The sequence below is a fragment of the Odocoileus virginianus genome, chromosome 17 (assembly GCF_023699985.2).
Source record: "Odocoileus virginianus isolate 20LAN1187 ecotype Illinois chromosome 17, Ovbor_1.2, whole genome shotgun sequence".
Taxonomy (NCBI): Eukaryota; Metazoa; Chordata; class Mammalia; order Artiodactyla; family Cervidae; genus Odocoileus; species Odocoileus virginianus.
In genome coordinates this window covers 60,031,268-60,044,191 of record NC_069690.1, presented here as the reverse complement: position 1 = coordinate 60,044,191, position 12,924 = coordinate 60,031,268, and the positions used below count along the sequence as shown (strand labels likewise).

The window sequence follows — 12,924 nt, the reverse complement described above, 5'->3', positions numbered from 1 at the left end:
CGCAAAACAGAGTGTCTGTGATACAGCTTCCTGGGGCATCATGTTTCTTCCCAGTGCTTTAGAAGGACCGTCCCCTCCCCCACTCACTTGGAAGAAAAGACAGGGAAGCGGGGGAGGGGAGAAGTGCTGCAGGAAAGGTCGTCCAGCCTCTGACAATCCAACCCCCACCCAGATGGGACCAAGGTGTGGGCTTGCATCAGGGCAGCCTCTCTTCTTGTCCCCAGACAGTGCCAGGCCATCCTCTGACCTGGCCAGGTATTTTGGATACGATGCTTATGAAGGCTGTGGTGGTGTGGGACATCCTCCTGATTTGAATCCGGGGCAGAGAACATCCCCCCCCCCCCCCATGTTCTCCTGGGCCGTGTTCTCTCTCCCTAAGCATCAGGGTACACACAGGGTGCACTGCCTGCACCGCCCCCAGGGTGCACCCAGCTCTGGCCTCCAGGGGCCCGGGGTTCAGCATCTTCCTGCCCTCCACTTCAATGCAGGGAGTGCAGCCTGACTTTCCTGCCTCTCTGGCCATGGGGAATTACCCTAGGCTCACTTTGTGGTCAGGGTTCCGGCTGGGCAGTCTGCAACATGAGTGCTTTAAAGTAAAGTTCTAGAATCTCCCAACCACCCCTACTGTCTCTGGCTGTGGCTGGAGTGGGGCTGGAACACTCTCAGGCTGCCCAGCATTGGGGGAGCTTCTGGAGGGCGACAGCCGGGGCAGCCGGTTCCCCTGGGGCCCTAGTCCTGCTGGTGGAGGGGGAGCCCCAAGGCCTCACTGGGACTGGGGGTGTGGACCTCTGACCCTCCAGGTTGCTGCCCCTCCCCCTCACAGAACTGGGCCCCCACCTCAGGGCCTGAGGCGGCTCAACCTGTGGTGCTGAGGTCAGCAGAAGGGGGGGGGGGCCTCAGGGTGACAGGACGGCCCCCACCTGGGGCTCATATCCCCCTGTGTACCCTTCGCTATGGCCCCACCCCAAGCCCATGGTCGTCACCTGTCACCCGGAGAGTCCTCGTCACAGGGCAGCTCACTGGGTGGCCCGAGCGGCTCCTCCTGGCCCACGTTCACTCACAGATGCCTCATGCGTCACTTCAAGTGACCGCTTCGTTGTTGGGGTCAATGGTTATCATTGTTTCAGAGAGATTTTTCTATCTCAAGAGAGGGATAAAGTGGGAACATGGTGTTGCCCACTCAGGATCCGCTGCCGCAGCTCCCAGAAATCCCGTCCCATGAAGGGCAGGGACCCAGCCCCATGAGTACAGAACCACTCCCAGGCTCCACGAGTCCAGGTGAATGGCCGTCACAGAAGGTGCTGACCGAGTGGGAAAATCTGTGATTCTTATACTCAGTTCAGCGTCAAGATGTAGGGTCTCTGGCATCAAGTCTCTTCTGCAGGTGACACCTTCTGGTGGCAGCACTGCCCAGCAGGCGCCAGCTGCTGGAATGGGCCTTGGCCGCCTCATCTGCCAAGCAGCCACCATCTAGTAAACAGTCAATCACATCTCGTCAACTCACATACTCCATGACAAGGAGTAACGTTTATTCAGTGTCAATCACCTGGAGGAGCTTTCAAGACCCTGGTGCTCTGGACTTTGCAAGAAAAGTCTCTGGAGGCTGAAGGAGTTCTGCTGACTCTTGTTAGTGGCCTTCCTGAAAAGAAGATCACCCTCATCATATTTACCTCAATAAGGTCATCAGCAAGTTCATCATTAGAAAGCTTAGGAGACCAGGAGACAGTGGGTTGACTTATTCAAAGTGCTGACAAAGAATCCTGTGGCTGGCAAAACAAGAGTTCTTTAGCACTAGGACTGCTTTGCATAAAGGACACGGACAGTAACTCAAAAACAAGTGTATGTAAGGGGAAAATAGGAAGTAACCACACAAGCCAAAAGAAAGATTCAGAAAAGATGTGAGATCTTAAGTTTACATCTCAGGCTGGTCCCCAGCTCAGAGACTGCCCACAACAATTAAAGCACAAAAACAGTATCAGTAACTTTCACAAACAGCAAGCCCTGGGGAAGAGAGGGAACCTTATTTCCAGAGTTACCACATTATTGCGCTCAAAAGTCTAGTTTTCAACAAAAAATATCACAAGGAAGAGGAGCAACATCAAAATGGTGGAACAGGAGATTTCTACTACCTTCCCCCAAAGAAAACCAATTTGGATGACCACCCACAGACCAGACAGCCTTTGTGGGAGGCCCAGAGTCCAGGAGTGGGTGCCAGCACAATGCTGGATGAAAAAAAAAAAAAAAATCAGATATTGGGTGTATTTAGGAGGGTGAGAGAAACAGCCTGATTGTTCTCATGTTGCCCCTCCCCCAAGGTGACAATTCAGGACTAAACTAGACCTTCCTGGTCTGAAGAGCCGGCATGGTAAGCACCCACCTGCCGCCTCCCCCCCGCACCCTTCCCTGTGGATGAGCTGACGGCCGTGAGAATGCACTCAGGCAGTCAGGGAGCCTGAGCAGAAACTGAGTCAGCAGGCCTAGGAGAAGCCACAAAATGGACCACTGAGCAGGTCCCCAGGGAAAGCAACAGGATCCTGTCAGCCAGGCTCTGCAGGATCCAGAGGGGGCACCTGCGCTTCAGCGTTCCCCACCAGACGTGTGGGGCAGGTGTCCCCACAGTAGCGATGTGACAATTCCTAGCACAGCCCACAGCGGGTGTTTCTCTCCTGAAGTCAGCCAGTAAGGGCTGGAAAAGGTCACTTCTCTTCAGATGTGAAGACGGCAACACAGGGCTTCAAGGAATATGAAAAATCGAGATCGAGGTATAAAATAAATAAGTCACAGGGAGGTAGTGTACAGCATAGGGAATACAGTCCATAAAATTGCAGTAACTTTTTATGATGACAGGAGGCTCCTGGACTTATCACTGTGATCAATTCATAATATATAAAAATATTGACTCACTATGCTGTACTCCCCAAACTAATATGGCAACTATACTTCAGTAAAAAAATATCTTTAAAGAAATAAAATTTAAGGATACATGACAACCTCAGCAGAACACAGTAACTGTTTAATAACTGACCACAAAGAAATGGAAATTTGCAATTTACCCAATAAATAATTCAAAATAACTTTTAAGGAATCTCAGTGAGCTAAAAACCCGAGGACAATTCACCAAAATTCAGAAAACAATACATGAACAAATGAGAAGTTCTGTAGGAAGAAAAAAATCATTTAAAAAAAGAATTATTTAGACATTCTTAGACTGAAGAATACAATGGGTGAAATTAAAAATGCAATGAACAACATCAACAGCAGAATGGATCGAGAGAAAGAACTTGTGAAGTAGTACCTAGGACCTTGAAATTATTCAACCAAAGGAGAAGAAAGATAAAAGAATGAAGAGTGAAAAAAAAAAATCCTGTGAATCCTGTGAACAATCTAAGAAGTATCGGAGTATCAGAAGAAGAGAGAGATAAGAGGCCAGAAAGTATATTTAAAGAAATAATGGCTGAAAACTTCCCAAATCTGGAGAGAAATTTTGATATCTGAGTTTAGGGAGCTAATAGGTCATCTGAAAATTCCAATACACAGCAATCTTGTCCCTATTTTTTAACAATACTGTCTAAAATAAAAAACAAAGATAGACTTTTAAAGCAACAACACAGAAAAAAAAGTCTATCTCATACAAGGGAACCACTAGAAGGCTGTTAGCAGAGTTCTCAGCAGAAAGCTTTCAGGCCAACAGAGTGGGATGATATAATATTAATAAACATTCTAAAAGAAGAAAAACTGCTAACAAAGAATACTTTACCTGGTAAAGTGTTCTCTCAGAAAAGAGGTAGAGGCTTTTCAAACAAATAAAGGAGAGGGAGTTCATTGCCACTAAAAGCTGAAAGGAGTCCTTCAAGTTGCCTTGAAAGGGCATGATACTCATATGAAAACAGAGGGTGCAAGTAGATAAAGAAGATGAAAAGCATGTAGTCAAATTCAGCATATGATGTTGAAGCTGAAACTCCAATACTTTGGCCACCTGATGCAAAGAGCTGACTCATTTGAGAAGAACCTGATGCTGGGAAAGATTGAGGGCAGGAGGAGAAGGGGACAACAGAGGATGAGATGGTTGGATAGCATCACGAACTCAATGGACATGGGTTTGGGTGGGCTCCGGGAGTTGGTGATGGACAGGGAGGTCTGGCATGCTGCTGTTCATGGGGTCACAAAGAGTTGGATATGACTGAGCGACTGAACTGAATGCTGAATATGGTTGTATGTTAATCATTTAACTCTAATATAAATATTAAAGGACAAAGGTAGTAAAAGTAACTATAGCTATAAGATTTGTTAATGAATACATGATATAAAAAGAGGTAAATTGTGACATCCAAAACATGAAGGAGGAGGTAGAGTTTTAATATACACTCAAAATTATCAGCATGAAATAGACATATCTGTAAGATGATTTATGTAAGCCTAGTGGCTCAGTGGTAAAGAACTTGCCTGTTGAAGCAGGAGACCTGGATTCAATCCCTGATATGGGAGGATCCCCTGGAGAAGGGAATGGTACTTCTCAGTAAAAACCCACTCCAGTATCCTTGCCTGGGAAATCCCATGGACAGAGGAACCTTGAAGGCTACTGTCCATGGGGTTACCAAGAAGTCAGATGACCTGGGTATATACTGGGCTACTGCTAATGAAAGTTCATGACTTAAATTCTTACTTATGACCTTACTAATAACTGATAGCTATATTTTCTATGTCACTTGCTTCAGAAAATTGTTTCTGATATTACCAAATACGTAACTGAGCCGCTGATAAAATGATGATGCATGCATGCTCAGTCACTTCAGTTGTGTTTGACTCTTTGTGACCCCATGGACCATGGCCTGCCAAGCTCCTCTGTCCATGGGATTCTCCAGGTAAGAATTCTGGAGTGGGTTGCCATACCCTTCTCCAGGGGATCTTTCCAACCCAGGGATCCAACCTGTACCTCTTATGTCTCTTGCATTGGCAGGCAGGTTCCTTACCACTAGCACCACCTGGGAAGCCCCATAAATTATCATATGATCCAATAATCCCACTATTGGACATGTACCCTGAGAAAACCATAATTGAAAAAGACACATGTACCCCAATGTTCATTGCAGCATTATTTATAATAGCCAAGACATGGAAGTAACCTAGATATTCATCAACAGATGAATGAATAAAGAAGTTGTGGTACTATACACAATGGAATATTACTCAACCATAAAAAAGAACACATGGGAATCAGTTCTAATGAGGTGGATGAACCTAGAGCCTATTACACAGAATGAAGTCAGAAAGAGAAAAACAAATACCATAAATTAATGCACATATATATACATATGGAATCTAGAAAGATGGTACTGATGAACCTATTTGCAGGGCAACAATGGAGATGCACACACAGAGAACAGACTTGTGGACTCCATGAGGGAAGGAGGGGGAGGGATAATTCAGAGAGTAACATTGAAACATACACATCACCATATGCAAAATAGATAGCCAATGGGAATTTCCTGTAAGATGCAGGGAGCTCTAACTTGGTGCTCTGAGACAACCCCAGGATGGGATGGGATTGGAGGTGGGAGGTTAAAGGGAGGGGACATGTATATACCTAGGGCTGATTCATGTTGATGTATGGCAGAAACCATCTCAGTATTGTAAAGCAATTACCTCCAATTAGAAATAAATTAAAATAAAAAGCATCTCTATTAAGTCAGTGTCCTCCAGAAAAAAGGGCCTCCCTGGTGGCTCAGACAGCAAAGAATCTGCCTGCAATGTAAGGAACCCAGGTTCAATCCCTGGGTCAGGAAGATCCCCTGGAGAAGGAAATGGCAACCCACTCCACTATTCTGGCCTGGAGAATTCCATAGACAGAGGAGCCTAGGTTCATGGGGTCACAAAGAGACACTCCAGAGAAAACGAACCAGTAGGTTACACATAGATGGCTAGAAAGAGATTTTTTAGGTGGGATTGGCTCACATGATGATGGAAGCTGAGAAGTCCCAGAAACTGCCATGCCATCTGCAAGCTGGAGGCCTGGGAAAGCCAGTGGTGTGGTTCCTTTCCAAACCTGGAGGCAGGAGAACAAGGGCAATAGCAGCTAAGTCCCATTCTGAGCCTGAAAGCCTGAGAGCCAGAACCAAAGGCAAGTTTAGGAGACAGAAGTCCAGGCTCAGAAAACAAGCTCCATCTTCCACCCTGTCACCCACCCCCCCCCCAATCCTCCAACACTCCCCCCCACCCTACCTTTTTGCTGTCTCCAGGCCCTCAGAGGACTGGGCAAAACCTTCACTGATGACTGTGACCCTTTCCAGAGTCTCTGAATTCAAATGCTAATATCTTATGGAAACAACCCCATGGCCACACCCAGAATAGTTTTACCAGCCCTCTGGGCATCCCTTAGCGGAGTCAAGTAACCATCTCAGCACTGAACTCTGCGGTTTGGGTCCACTCCCTGCTGCCCACACTGCCCTTTTGGTCCATTTTCCTTTCTTCTTGGGCCTTTCCCTGACACCAGCATCCACCCCACTCTCCACCATCTCCCTCCTTCTGTTACTGAATGAAGCAAGTCCCTGTGCCTAAAACACAGTTCAGTTCAGTCGCTCAGTCATGTCTGACTCTTTGCAACCCCATGGACTGCAGCATGCCAGGCTTCCCTGTTCATCACCAAACTCATGTCCATCGAGTCAGTGATGCCATCCAACCATCTCATCTTCTGTCGTCCCCTTCTCCCACCTTCAATCTTTCCCAGCATCTGGGTCTTTTCCAATGAGTCAGTTCTTCACATCAGGCCAAAGTATTGGAGTTTCAGCTTCAGCATCAATCCTTCCAATGAATATTCAGGACTGATTTCCTTTCAGATGGACTGGTTGGATCTCCTTGCTGTTCAAGGGACTCTGAAGAGTCTTCTCCAACACCACAGTTCAAAAGCATCAATTCTTCAGCGCTCAGCTTTCTTTATAGTCCAACTCTCACATCCATACATGACTACTGGAAAAACCATAGCTTTGACTAGACGAACCTTTGTCAGCAAAGTAATGTCTCTGCTTTTTATATGCTGTCTAGGTTGGTCATAGCTTTTCTTCCAAGGAGCAAGCTTTTTAATTTCATGGCTGCAGTCACCATTTGCAGTGATTTTGGAGCCCCAAAAAATAAGTTTGCCCCTGTTTCCACTGTTTCCCCATCTATTTGCCATGAAGTGATGGGACCAGATGCCATGATGTTAGTTTTCTGAATGTTGAGCTTTAAGCCAGCTTTCTCACTCTCCTCTTTCATTTTCATCAAGAGGCTCTTTAGCTCTTCTTCACTTTCTGCCATAAGGGTGGTGTCATCTGCATATCTGAGGTTATTGATATTTCTCCCGGCAATCTTGATTCCAGCTTGTGCTTCTTCCAGCCCAGCGTTTCTCATGATGTAATCTGCATATCAGTTAAATAAGCAGGGTGCCAATATACAGCCTTGACATACTCCTTTCCCTATTTGGAACCAGTCTGTTGTTCTGTGTCCAGTTGTGTTTCTTCTTAATCTGCATACAGATTTCTCAGGAGGCAGGTGAGGTGGTCTGGTATTCCCATCTCTTGAAGAATTTTCCACAATTTGTTGTGATCCACACAGTCAACAGCTTTGGCATAGTCAATAAAGCAGAAATAGATGTTTTTCTGGAACTCTCTTGCTTTTTCTCTGATCCAGCAGATGTTGGCAATTTGATCTCTGGTTCCTCTGCCTTTTCTAAATCCAGTTTGAACATCTGGAAGTTCATGGTTCACATACTGTTGAAGCCTGGCTTGGAGGATTTTGAGCATAACTTTGCTAGTGTGTGAGATGAGTGCAATTCTGCAGTAGTTTGAACATTCTTTGGCATTGCCTTCCTTTGGGATTGGAATGAAAACTGACCTTGTCCAGTCCTGTGGCCACTGCTGAGTTTTCCAGACTTGCTGGCATATTGAGTGCAGCACTTTCACAGCATCAACTTACCGTAAAGCACAGTAAGGCCAAACAATACTAAAACATTGGAGTCTGGAGCAGAGAAAGGTTTGTTACAGGGCCACGCGAGGAGATGGGTAGCTCATGCCCATAACCCCAAAGTTACTAAAAGTTTTCAGCAAGCCTCTTTAAAAACAAAAGGTGAGGGAGGGGAGTGGTTAGTTGTTGCAGATTTCTTGCTGTCAGATCCTTTGTTCCTGAGGTCAGATCATGGTCTGGTAATGATGTTCCTGTAAATTGCTACCAAACGATGTTATTCTCTGTCCTGACAAGAAATGGCAAGGTGCCAGGGCACAGCTGTCACCCTCCAGGGTCCCGGCCCTGGCTAAGAGGAGGCAGAGCTCAGTTCACAGCTCCCTCAAAGCCAGTCCCCATAGCCTGCCCAGCTGTCATCGCTGAGGGAGCCAGGAGCCCAATGCAGCTGGCCCTCAGCCACCCAAAGGGGGAGAGACCAGGTCTCTCAGACTGCGACCCAGGCAGATGGCCACTGCTATTGGGTCACAGAGACCAGCATGGGGGCGAGGTTTAGCACTCCTCAAGGCCTGGGCCTCGGCTAGGGGGCGATCTTGGCGAGGGCTCTGGAGTCCTGCAGGACACAGTCCCCAGCCTGTTCTCTGGGGCCAGCAAGGCCAGGTGAGTGAGAGGGCTTCGGGGAGAAGGCCAGGATCCACCTCTCACCATACTCGTCTCCACCTCAGTACCACCACTCCACTGCCCTCTGACTCCTAAACTGTCACTCCTTAACCGACAGTTGCTTGTGGGCGGGGCTCAGTGCTGCACTGTCCAATGACTGAGCAGGACTACTCATGGCCGCTCAGTGGCCGTTGGTTGCCAGTGGGCGCCATCCCCCAGGCCCCAACCAATGGCTGAGCAGGACCTGCCCTGGCGGTGCGGAGCAATGATGCACAACAACGGCTGCTCTGCTGAGGGCGGAGCTCACTGCGCTCCGTTACACTTCCTCCTCTCTTTTCTCCTCAGCTCCCCACCCCGAATCTGGACGTTCAGGGGATGGAATGAGGACGCCATCGCCCAGAAAGGCCTATTTGCCAGTGGGAACTCAAACACCCCCTGGGAGGCATGGCCAACGGGGTGTCACAGGAGAGGAGCCAGTCTGGAGGTGTAGGGGCCTCCCTGAGGGGTGACGTGCAGGGGCAGGGCCTGGCTGTGGGAGGAGGCGTGGGTTCTCAGGAGAGGACTGGGGTCCAGGGAGGGCCCTGAGGGGAGAGGCTAGGAGCCGGGGAGAGTGCCCACCCCCCAGAGGTGACCCGACATGTGTGGGCTCCATCAGGAGACCCAGGTGGCAGGCTGTCCACACTGGCCAGAGTGCCAAAGGGCCGGTTTGGAGTTTAACAGAAACGGCCTGGTACCCGGGGCGGAGCAACCCTCGCCTGCCCTTCTGGGGACTGCCCTCAGCCTGCACAGGCCAGTCAGTGTGCGGTTTCCTGGATGATGCAGCTCCTTTGGAACCTGTGCGATGAGACTGAGCTGGGAGGGAGGGAAGACGCCACCCAGGACCTGCAGGGAGCGTCCAGCTCGGCACGAACACCATGATAGCTCCAGCAGATGGATGCTCCCACCCTAACTCCACCCCCACGCTTCCTGCCCTGCTCCAGCCTTGCTCCCCTCCCTGCTGGCCCCCCACAACTGGTCACCCTCCCACTGCCTGCACCCTGGGCCAGCTCTCATTCTACAATAAGGAAAGCCCAACTATATGATTTGGGGCATTGGGATTTATAACAATTTTCCAGTAGAATCTATTCCACAATAGAGGACCTGGTTTCCCTGAGGGCCAGCTGTCAGGAGGGGTCCCATGGAATTTTCTGTGTTTGGGGAAGTATCACTGTTACACCGAGGATGGCCCACAGCCTGGCTCTGCCGGAGTCCCTCATGGAGACAAAAGTCGGCCACTCATCTCCTCGGCATAGTAAGAGAAGCCAGTCAGAGAGAGAGAGACAAATATCACGACATGTCACTGAGAACTGGGGTTTATAAATTCATACAAATGAACTTATTTACACAGCAGAAACAGACTCACAAACTTAGAAAACCAACTTAGGTTTATTCAAAAAAATATTGTGCGTGTGTTACTCATTCACTCCTGTCCAACTCCTTGCAACACCACGGACTGTAGCCCGCCAGGCTCCTCTGTCCATGGAATTTTCCAGGCAAGAATACTGGAGTGATTGCCAGTTCCATCTCCAGGTTATCTTCCCGACCCAGGGATTGAACCCGGGTCTCTTGCATTGCAGGCAGACTTTCTACCATGTGATTATTAAGGAGAAGGGATACATAAGGACTTTGGAATTAATATATACACATTACTATATATCCAAAAGATAATGAAAAAGAACCTACTGAGTAGCACAGGGAAGTCTATTTAATACACTGTAAAAACCTCTATGGGAAAAAGAAACGGAAAAAGAATAGATATATGTCTATGGATAAGCAAAGCGAGTCCATGTACACCCGCCTCCAAAAAACACAAGGAAATCAAGTCTAATATAAAATGACATTGAAATTACCAAAACAAAACAAAACGAAACCATGGAGCATGAAGAAATTCTGTCACCTTGTGGCCATTTCCCATAACAACAACTTTAAAAGCTGGGCTGATGGGCATCGAAGATTCACAAGGTCTGTAGGGCTCGAAATACAAAACATCTGCCCTCAAATAATGTCATAGGTGGAGTCACCAAAAAAGAATTGAGAATTGGGCGATCCTTCAAGAAGCCAAGGTCAAAAGGTACGTTTAACTTACACCCTTTGAAGAAAAATCACATGAAAAGAGGCCAACGGCACTAAATATTAGAGAAATGCAAATTAAAGCTACAAAGAGCTACAAGCAGCGGGTGTTGAGAAAAGGGAACCCTCCTCCATGGATAGATACAGGGGATGTCAACTGTTCACAACCACTATGGAGGATAAGATGGAGGTTCCTTAAACAATGAAAACCAGCATGAAATTAGAATACTCCTACCACTATACCTAAAATAAACTCCAAATAGTATAAATATCTAAACATCAGGATGGATACTGTGAAATACTTGAGGGAAATACAGGCAGAACGTGCTTTGATGTAAATCACAGCAAGTTCTTTTGGATCCACATCTTAGAATACTGCAAACTAAACCTAACATAAACAGATTGAATTAACCTGAAAAGCATTTGAACAGCTAGGAAACCCTGAAGGAAAAAGGCAAGACTCAGAATGGGAAATTACAATCTTTGAAAATGAAGATACCCACAAAGAATCCATCTCCAAAACATACAAACACATGCAGATAAATATTAAACAACAAAAAAAAATCCAACCACACACATAAAAAAATGGGCCACAGCTCAAAATGGACATTTTCCTGTAGAAAACACAAATGGCCATGAGCACATGAAAAGAGATTACTATTATATGACCTCACTGCTAGGTGAAATCTAAAAATGTAACAAATGAACTTCTTATCCAGGGTAAGTAGCCTCACCTGGCTTAGAAAATAAACATAATGTTACTGAAGTGAAAAGTGAAAGTGAAGTCCCTCAGTCGTGTCCGACTCTTCACAACCCCATGGACTGCAGCCCACCAGGCACCTCCGTCCATGGGATTTTCCAGGCAAGAGGACTGGAGTGGGTTGCCATTGTCTTCTCCGGTCCTGGACACTATTGTAGTTCTAAGGTTTTTTTTTAAACATCCATACTGTTCTTTCCAGCCAATTACCAATTTACAGCCCCAAGGACTGTAGGAGTCCCTTCTCCCCACAGCATCTCCAGCTTTATTGTTGGAGAATTTTTGAGATGGCCATTCCATTCTAACGGGTGTGGGGTGATACCTCATTGGACATCTAATTTGCAGTTTTGTAATAAGTAGTGATGCTGAGTATCTTTTCATGTGCTTCATGTGCTTCCAATGTTCTTGCCTGGAGAATCCCAGGGACACGGGAGCCTGGTGGGCTGGTGTCTGTGGGGTCGCACAGAGTCGGACACAACTGAAGCGACTTAGCAGCAGCAGCAGCAGCAGCATCCAGGACTCCCATGCCTAGGCGTAAATCCAAAGAAAACCAACATTTTAAAATACACTGGCGTGTTTGGTATCTCAGCTGCACCAGAGACCAAAGCCAAGACACGGAAACAACCTAAGTAAAGAGGGACAAATGAAAGAATAAAGAAGATAGAGTACATATGTTGTTGTTGTTGTTCAGTTGCTAAGTCCTGTCTGACTCTTTGTGACCCCATGGACTGCAGCACACCAGGCTTCCCTGTCCTTCGCTATTTCCCAGAGTTTGCTCAAACTCATGTCCATTGATGCCATGGACTCATGTCACTGATGCCATCTAACCATCTCATCCTCTGTTGCCCACTTCTCCTGCCCTCGATCTTTTTCAGCATCAGGGTCTTTTCCAATGAGTTGGCTCTTCGCATCAGGAAGAAATATTGGAACTTTGAATGAATATTCAGGGTTTATTTCCTTATAGGATTGACTTATTTGATCTCCTTGATGTCCAAGGGACTCCCAAGAGTCTTCTCCAACACCACAATTCAAAAACCATCCCAAAGAAACAGAAATGCAAGAAGGCATTCGCAGTCTGAGAGACCTGGTCTGTCCCCCTTTGGGTGGCTGAGGGCCAGCTGGATTGGGCGCCGGTGTAATAAACTGCACTCCACTGTCTGCATTGTCCTTCTGAGTGAGTTTGTCTCCCGAAACGCGTGGCTACAACATTACCAGTAGAGACAAAGGGTGGCAGGGAGAATGGAGCCTGTTCAAACTGACATATGCACACTACTATTTATAAAAACAATCCACAGGGATTACAAGGAGCCTTATTGGATACTCTGTAATAACCTATATTGGAAAAGAACCCAAAAAAGAACATATATACCTATGTATTATTGAATCATGTTGTTGTATATCGAAAAGGAAAAACACAACCCCAAAACATTGAACTTCATGCATACAGGGCAATGTAAGTTATAGAACAA

At 46.9% G+C, this 12,924-nt stretch overlaps 1 long non-coding RNA gene across 1 annotated transcript; it reads right to left on the bottom strand.

Annotated features, from left to right (window-relative positions):
• Positions 1-1,495: 1,495 nt before the first annotated feature.
• Positions 1,496-8,814, bottom strand: LOC110126171 (uncharacterized). The gene is made up of 3 exons (XR_002310335.2): positions 8,635-8,814; positions 5,953-6,043; positions 1,496-1,639 (listed from the first exon to the last, which is right to left on the bottom strand). It is a non-coding gene; the product is annotated as an uncharacterized lncRNA (long non-coding RNA).
• Positions 8,815-12,924: the final 4,110 nt, after the last annotated feature.